Source organism: Phocoena sinus, chromosome 20 (genome assembly GCF_008692025.1).
Source record: "Phocoena sinus isolate mPhoSin1 chromosome 20, mPhoSin1.pri, whole genome shotgun sequence".
NCBI classification, from domain to species: domain Eukaryota; kingdom Metazoa; phylum Chordata; class Mammalia; order Artiodactyla; family Phocoenidae; genus Phocoena; species Phocoena sinus.
In genome coordinates this window covers 17,039,105-17,047,016 of record NC_045782.1, presented here as the reverse complement: position 1 = coordinate 17,047,016, position 7,912 = coordinate 17,039,105, and the positions used below count along the sequence as shown (strand labels likewise).

Here is a 7,912-nt window from a genome sequence, read left to right as displayed (position 1 = left end):
AACAAATGGGACCTAGTGAAACTTAAAAGCTTTTGCACAGCAAAGGAAACCATAAACAAGACGAAAAGACAATCCTCAGAATGGGAGAAAATATTTGCAAATGAGGCAACTGACAAAGGATTAATCTCCAAAATTTACAAGCAGCTCATGCAGCTCAATATGAAAAAAACAAACAACCCAATCCAAAAATGGGCAGAAGACCTAAACAGACATTTCTCCAAGGAAGATATACAGACTGCCAACAAACACATGAAAGAATGCTCAACATCACTAATCATTAGAGAAATGTAAATCAAAACTACAATGAGATATCATCTCACACCGGTCGGAATGGCCATCATCAAAAAACCTACAAACAATAAATGCTGGAGAGGGTGTGGAGAAAAGGGAACCCTCATACACTGTTGGTGGGAATGTAAATTGATACAGCCACTATGGAGAACAGTATGGAGGTTCCGTAAAAAACTAAAAATAGAAATACCATATGACCCAGCAATACCACTACTGGGCATATAACCTGAGAAAACCGTAATTCAAAAAGAGTCATGTACCACAATGTTCACTGCAGCTCTATTTACAATAGCCAGGACACGGAAGCAACCTAAGTGTCCATCTACAGATGAATGGATAAAGAAGATGTGGCACATATATACAATGGAATATTATTCAGCCATAAAAAGAAATGAAATTGAGCTATTTGTAGTGAGGTGGATGGGCCTAGAGTCTGTCATACAGAGTGAACTAAGTCAGAAGGAGAAAAACAAATACTGGATGCTAACACATATATATGGAATCTAAAAAAAAAAGGTCATGAAGAACCTAGGGGCAAGATGGGAATAAAGACGCAGACCTACTAGAGAATGGACTTGAGGACACGGGGAGGGGGAAGGGTAAGCTGGGACAAAGTGAGAGAGTGGTAGTGTATATATGGCCATATATACACTACCAAATGTAAAATAGATAGCTAGTGGGAAGCAGTCGCACAGCACAGGGAGATTAGCTCGGTGCTTTGTGACCAGCTAGAAGGGTGGGATACGGAGTGGGGGGGGGGGGGGAGATGCAAGAGGGAAGAGATATGGGGATATATGTATATGTATAACTGATTCACTTTGTTATAAAGCAGAAACTAACACACCACTGTAAAGCAATTATACTCCAATAAAAATGTTAAGAAAAATAAATAAATAAAAATAAAAGTGATGCATTCTGAACAGCCTAACACTTGTATGAGGCTCCGCTTCAGCAAATCACAATGCCACAGTCATTTCTCCTTAATGACTGAAAGTGATTCAAGAGATGGGTTACCCACCAGAGAAGGCTCTTCATGCTGAAAAATCTGTGCATATAAAAATATATTTAAGACCACGAGTATGAAAATTATCAAGTAGCGAAAGATATGGAAAGACTCAGGAACTGTCACAGCTTGGAGAAGACGAAGGACACAGCAACTATATGTAATGTGGGATCCTAACTGGATTGTGGAACTGAAACGGGATATAAGGGGGAAACTAGAATTTGAAGAAGTCTTTAGTTCGGCTGACAGGAGTATACTAATATTAATTTCCTGGTTTGATCGCTGTACTGTGGTTTTGAAAATTATAAACATTATGGGAATCTGAGTGAAGGGTATGTGTGAACTCTCCGTACTATATATTTGAAACTTTTCTGTAAGTTTGAAGTTATTAAAAAAAAAGGCTTTATTATAAAAGAAAAATATATATATATTTAATAGCAAAAAAAGAAAATGTGGTGTATATATGTATGTACACACACACACACACACACACACACACAATGGTTGCCAGGGACTAAGAGGGTTGAGGGAGGGAGAATGGGGAGTGACTGCTGATGAGTATGGGGTTTCTTTTTGCGGTGACAAAATGTTTAAAATTACGTAGTGGTGATGATTGCCCAATTGTGTGAATATACTAAAAACCACTAAATTGTACACTTTTAAAAGGGTAAACTTTATGTGAATTATATCTCAGTAGAGCTGCTTTTTTTTCTTAACTTGCCTAGAGGAGTGAGAGTCAGGTTACTGAGATGGGTCTTGAATCAAAAGTAGGAGTTTGCCCTCTATTAACGGCACCCAAAGCCAATGGTAAGCCTATGCAAAATCACAGAGGCATGCCAGAGTAGGAAAATGGTGAGATGGTCAGTGTTGCCGAAGCAAAGGCGAGACATCTTCCTACAGCTGTTACTACACACTGTGATGACTAGTCTTCTATTATTAAACTTAAATGACCAATTGAGAAAGTTATTTTAAGACTTTATTAACCAACAGAGGAGGTAATGTGCAGAATGCTCATTTGGCATTCTGAGCTCTCTGGGCAGACTTTGTGGCTTTGCCAGCTCCTAGAGTCTTCTTCACAACTGCCCTTAAAGATACCCTCAGCAATGTGTCATGAGCACACTTTCCTGAGAACAGCCCAGAAAGCATACAAGGCTTACTTGGAACCACATCAATGACGACAGCATCATGAGATTTCCAGAATAAGGCCAGCATTGCTAGCCTCTTACCAAAATGACTTTCAATCTCCTGCTTTAGTTCAGCAATCTTGCAACTACTGTGAACAGCATAAAAGATTATGAAGAGACTTGTATGACGCTAAGGAAAAAAGGTTTATCTTATAAGTCAGTGGTTTTTTGAAGTGTGGTACCTATATGATGGGGTGGTATGAAAGTCATTTAATAATTCCATATTTCTTTTTTACTGTTATCTTTTGTTTGCTGGTTTTCTAGTTATGGCAATCAATACTGATTTTCTGTTTATGGTATAATACAAAATTTCCCTTAAGAAAAAAGTCAATAAAAAATATTGAGTAACTAATAGGATATATCTTACGAAGAAACGCAAAAACCCCAGAGGTGGTATATGAATGCCTTAAGTATAGAAACTTAGTTAATAGAGCACATAAAAGGTTTTATCTAAAAGTCACACAGTCATATTTTAGAGAGATCATTCTGGCAGTAATGTGGAAGAAGGAGGGGATGGGGTAACATACCGGTGACAAAGAATCCAAATAGGAAGTTATTTCAACAGCCTAGAACAGAGTGCAGCAAACTATGGTCCACTGGCGATATCCTGCCCACATGCTACTTGTGGCCTGTTTTTGTATGACCTGCAAGCTAAAAATGGCTCTTATATTTTAAAAGAGCAGATAAAAACCAAAAGCCAAACAAAACAAGAAAAAAAGAAAAACTTTATGTGGTTTATAAAGCCTAAAATATTTACTACTGCTCCTTTGACAAACAAGTTTGCTAACCCCAGCTTAGACAACTGATAAAGCTACAAACTGAGTCTGTAATGTAAGGATAAAGTACAAAAAAATTTTTGAGGCAGAATCAACAGAACTTAGTGATTAATCAGATGTATGTGGTTAAGAGAAATGAAGATTGATCTTTAGCCTTCCATTTAAAACTCAAGGTGGATGAAGATACCATTATCCAAGAGAAGGAAACAGAAAAGCCTCTTTTTAAAATTAAATCACTTTTCTTCATTTATAATGAAAAAAAAGAATAAATAACAAGCCAAGATTAGATAACAGGCTTACGGTATTATACTGTAATAATACTGGAAGACAAACTTGTTCAAAGACAGACATTTCCCCTCAGAACATGTATTTTGCCACTAAGGAGAAATGTGTTCTTTTTCCTGTATTAGATTCCTACAATGAAGAGGCTGAAATTTTACTGTAAAACTGCTTATGTACAATTCTAAAAGGTACTCACATTTAAGTCTAACATAACAATAGCCTGTTTTTGCACATCTGCATACCCACTTTCTCAGGAAGCTTCCAAAAAGATTTTTGAAACCTAACTGTCCACACTGAAGAGCCACTGGCTACTACATACTATTGAAAAAAAAAAAAAGAAAGAAACAACAAGCACCAAATGGAGTCACCTGTGCTAAAACGGAGACTTAATACCTAAACTAACTGCAGTTACAACCTTCTCCAGGAATGTAACCCTAACCAGTCAGAGTGAAATTTTCTGGTCAGCACCAAAAGGAAGACGAGATAATCTGCCACATAGACAGACCCTGTCCATCCCCCATGGTAGGTTACCTAAGCCTGAAATAACTTCTGTTTATGACTTCCTTGTCTTGCCTTTAAAAACTTTCCATAAATCTAAAAAAAACGGTACTGATGAACCTAGTGGCAGGGCAGGAGTAAAGACACAGGCAGACACAGCGGGGGAAGGGGAAGCTGGGACGAAGTGAGAGAGTAGCATTGACATATATACACTACCAAATGTAAAATGGATAGCTAGTGGGAAGCTTCTCAATAGCACAGGGAGATCAACTCGATGCTTTGTGACAACCTAGAGGGGTGGGACAGGGAGGGTGGGAAGGAGACGCAAGAGGGAAGAGATGTGGGGATATATGTATACATATTTTAAGGCCAACTGGCCCGAGGCAGGGGAACACAATCAGATTCACAGGTTGCATCAGACCAAAATTCTCCGGACCACTCAGTTCCAGAAACTGCCCTGGCGACATTCCTGACCACCCAGTTCCAGACACTGACCTGGGGACTTTGAACCCAGCCCAGCCTTCCCGCCTTTCGAGGGGCGGGACTAACGGTCCCCCAGGATACCCGAAAAGACCACCAAATAAGGAATACCCTGCGCCCTCCCAGATTCACTACACCCCTTTCCCTTCTTCCCCTATAAAATCTTGCCCAACTCTCACCCGGTGCGACTTCTCTGGTCCCCTTTCTCTCGGACCAGTGAACCTCGCCCGGGAGCGCTCCCTAATAAAGCTCACTTGAAGCTTTCCTCTGTTTCGTGGTGCCGTTTGTTAAGATCCGACCTTACACATATAGCTGATTCACTTTGCTGCACAGCAGAAACTAACATAACATTGTAAAGCAATTATACTCCAATAAAGATGTAGAAAACAAAAACAAAAACTTTCCCTCTCCATAATCCTTTGGAGCTCCTTTCTACTTGTTAGATGGGATGCCGTCCGATTCATGAATTGTTCAAATAAAGCCAATTAGATCTTTAAAATTTACTCGGTTGAATTTTTGTTATATAACACAGGTAAAGGATATGAATGTACATTATGATCCACATCATACAAATAAAGAAATCCTCTCAAAACAGCTGCCAGAAAGTAGAAATAGGACTTTATAATGCAGGGAAAACTGCAAATGACCAAATGTCTATTATTTTAGACATCACTAATGATATCAGCCCTCAGACATGAAGAAACAAAGAGGTGTTTCAGCAAATTCCAGTGTTTGCTGTACCCTATTATGTACAAGTACTCACTGTGCTAGCAGGTACAAAGAATAAGAAGTAGTACCTGACCACCTAGAGGGGTGGGATAGGGAGGGTAGGAGGGAGGGAGACGCAAGAGGGAAGAGATATGGGAACATATGTATATGTATAGCTGATTTACTTTGTTATAAAGCAGAAACTAACACACCATTGTAAAGCAATTATACTCCAATAAAGATGTTAAAAAAAAAAAGAAGTAGTACCTGATCACAAGGAAGCCAGAATTTGGTTGAAGAAAGACTGAGGATACATCTATAGTAAAAAAACAGACTCTGATAAGTGCTCTAGAAGTACGAAGTCCTAAAATGTCTGATTCTGAAGTATAGAATTAAGGAAGGCTCTCATAAAAGGTGCTGCCATCAGAGTTAGACCTTGAAGGAAGAATGCAATTTTGAATGAGGAAGAAATACTTTGGGCAGATGGGGAAAGCTGCGCAAAGATAAAGAAGTGGGAGGTATTTAAAGACCTAAATAATTGAAATGGTTTTTTGGGGGGGCGGGGGAACATTTAAGTGGGGAGTGTTCAGAACTTTTAATTTTACTTAATTATCACCGAAAGGCTTGGGCAGCTTAAGATCAATAAGAAGACAATAAGAAATTCAAGGTTGGAGAGCCACTTGGCTGGGTAATGACGCAGTTAACCGAGAAAGAGATTGTGAGAAAAATATGTATTGGCCAAAAAGCTCTTTCGGCTTTTTCCATAAAATCTTACCAAAAAACCCAAACGAACATTTTAGCCAACCCAACATACCTGGGTATAAGAATAGGAAGGGGAAAATGTTGAATTTAAAATTTTAAATAAGTTGAGATTGCGGTGTTTGAAGCATCAATAAAAAGTTACCTGTGCGTCATCTTAGTACTCTGACTTATAATATCTACTCTGAGGCTTTTTATGTTTACTTCTTAGGTCTGATCACACAAATCTCCAGTTAAGTTAGGTTCTATATAATATGTACCTAATATAAATAAGATTTCGCAAGCACTGGTTCTCTTCACTCAGGAGGAAAAAGAAACCTACATAGCAAAGTAAAACAAGTCAGGAACACGTACAGACTTGTGCTTCTGCCACTTAGGTAGCCATTTCCTTGTATGTCAATACCATTGTTCACAGCCCTGCAATTTCTTAAGAGCCGGCTAATGTGATGAAAACATTAGCACAATACAACCCAACTTCCCTGTATACCACTTATCAAAGAAAAGGAGTGACCGAAAGATGAAATTCCTTTAAAGAATTCACTTAATGTGCTTCAATGTGGGTGATTTAATGTACTAAAAAAAATCTTTGCAAACTCAATGTGAAAAGTATCACTTTCATATGCAATTCTTTTCTTATTTAGCTTTATGTTAATAAAGTTTAACTTCTTTTCTAATAGAATAATTATTTACTAGAAATTAAACTCCTAGAATGCTATATTCTTGAATTATTTTTAAAACTTCAAAATAATCCTAGCCAAAAACTACCTACCCTCTAAACATATATACAAGATGCTTTAAGAAAAAAAAAAATCTATCTCTAATATACTTACTTGATTTTAAGTCATGATAATCACAGCAGGCAAAGAGTATATTCCTCCAGTTAGTGGTAATCCAATGAAGACATTCACTAATATACACACGGATAAGAGGAATAACAAAGTGGCATTCACAGGGTTCTTTAAATAAGACACTAGATTTTAGAGGAACTTTATTTGAATTCCTTGATTTCTGCCACAGTCCATCTGTTTGCACCAGTGTGGAAAGCACTCAATAGGTTATTTCCAAAGAGCAAATAGCAGGTCAAGTTTATAACACGTGACTTACTAATTTCATTTAAACAGCACACAGTGAGTGAGAAATTAGATCCCCCACGGGACACTGGAGAAAGCCTGAAGTTTTAATCTTCAAAGAAAAAACATCAAAAGGTAATATTAATTTGAAATTTTCTCAATTATACATTAGAACCAAATGTAAATTTTAGCATATATTAGATTTCTAAAATTAAAGTTTGAGCTTTAAGTTAAAAAAAAGAATAGTTATCCGTGTTCAACATGGGCTAGCTGCTTTATCTCAAATGTGGCAAACCACTAGATTTGAATATATGATTAAAAAAAAAATTAGCCTTACTTTAAAAATGGTTTACTAGTAAACTTTTGGGATATGTCTATACTATGTCTATGTCATAGTCCCCATCTACTAAAGAACACTAGACTAAGGCTCAGATTCAAGTTCTAGTTCTGGTCATTTTTAGATATGCATCCTTTTGCCTTTGTCTGAGCCCATCTGTAAAATGGAGGAGTTGATATTGATCCCTTCTGAATTTCCTTTTATCTTAAAAACTATGAAATTTGTTAAACCAAGGTTGGCATTTCCTCAGTGCTGAGATAAGGTTTCCTTCATTCCCCCTGCCCCCTCACCACCACTTTTAAAAAAGCAAGTTCTTAGATTTGCTTGTGATCCAAGTGTTAGATTAATTTTCCATAATTATTTTGAAACAGGAAAATGATGTTCAAGCTATTACTCAGTCTGCTCCTCCTGTTGGTTGGTGACACTTTGCAGTTAACTCCAACACTGACGACCTCAAATTCTATGACAGCTTCTAAGCAGATCAGCACAAGTTCTGAGACAACCCCAAATTCCAAGACAACTCC

The 7,912-nt window shown here is 37.7% G+C and overlaps 1 protein-coding gene across 6 annotated transcripts in view; it reads right to left on the bottom strand.

Moving 5' to 3' along the window:
- The window catches only part of NF1 (neurofibromin 1), a 252,743-nt gene that overhangs the window by 81,895 nt on the left and 162,936 nt on the right, over positions 1–7,912 (bottom strand). The gene's annotated exons all lie outside the window — the stretch shown is intronic.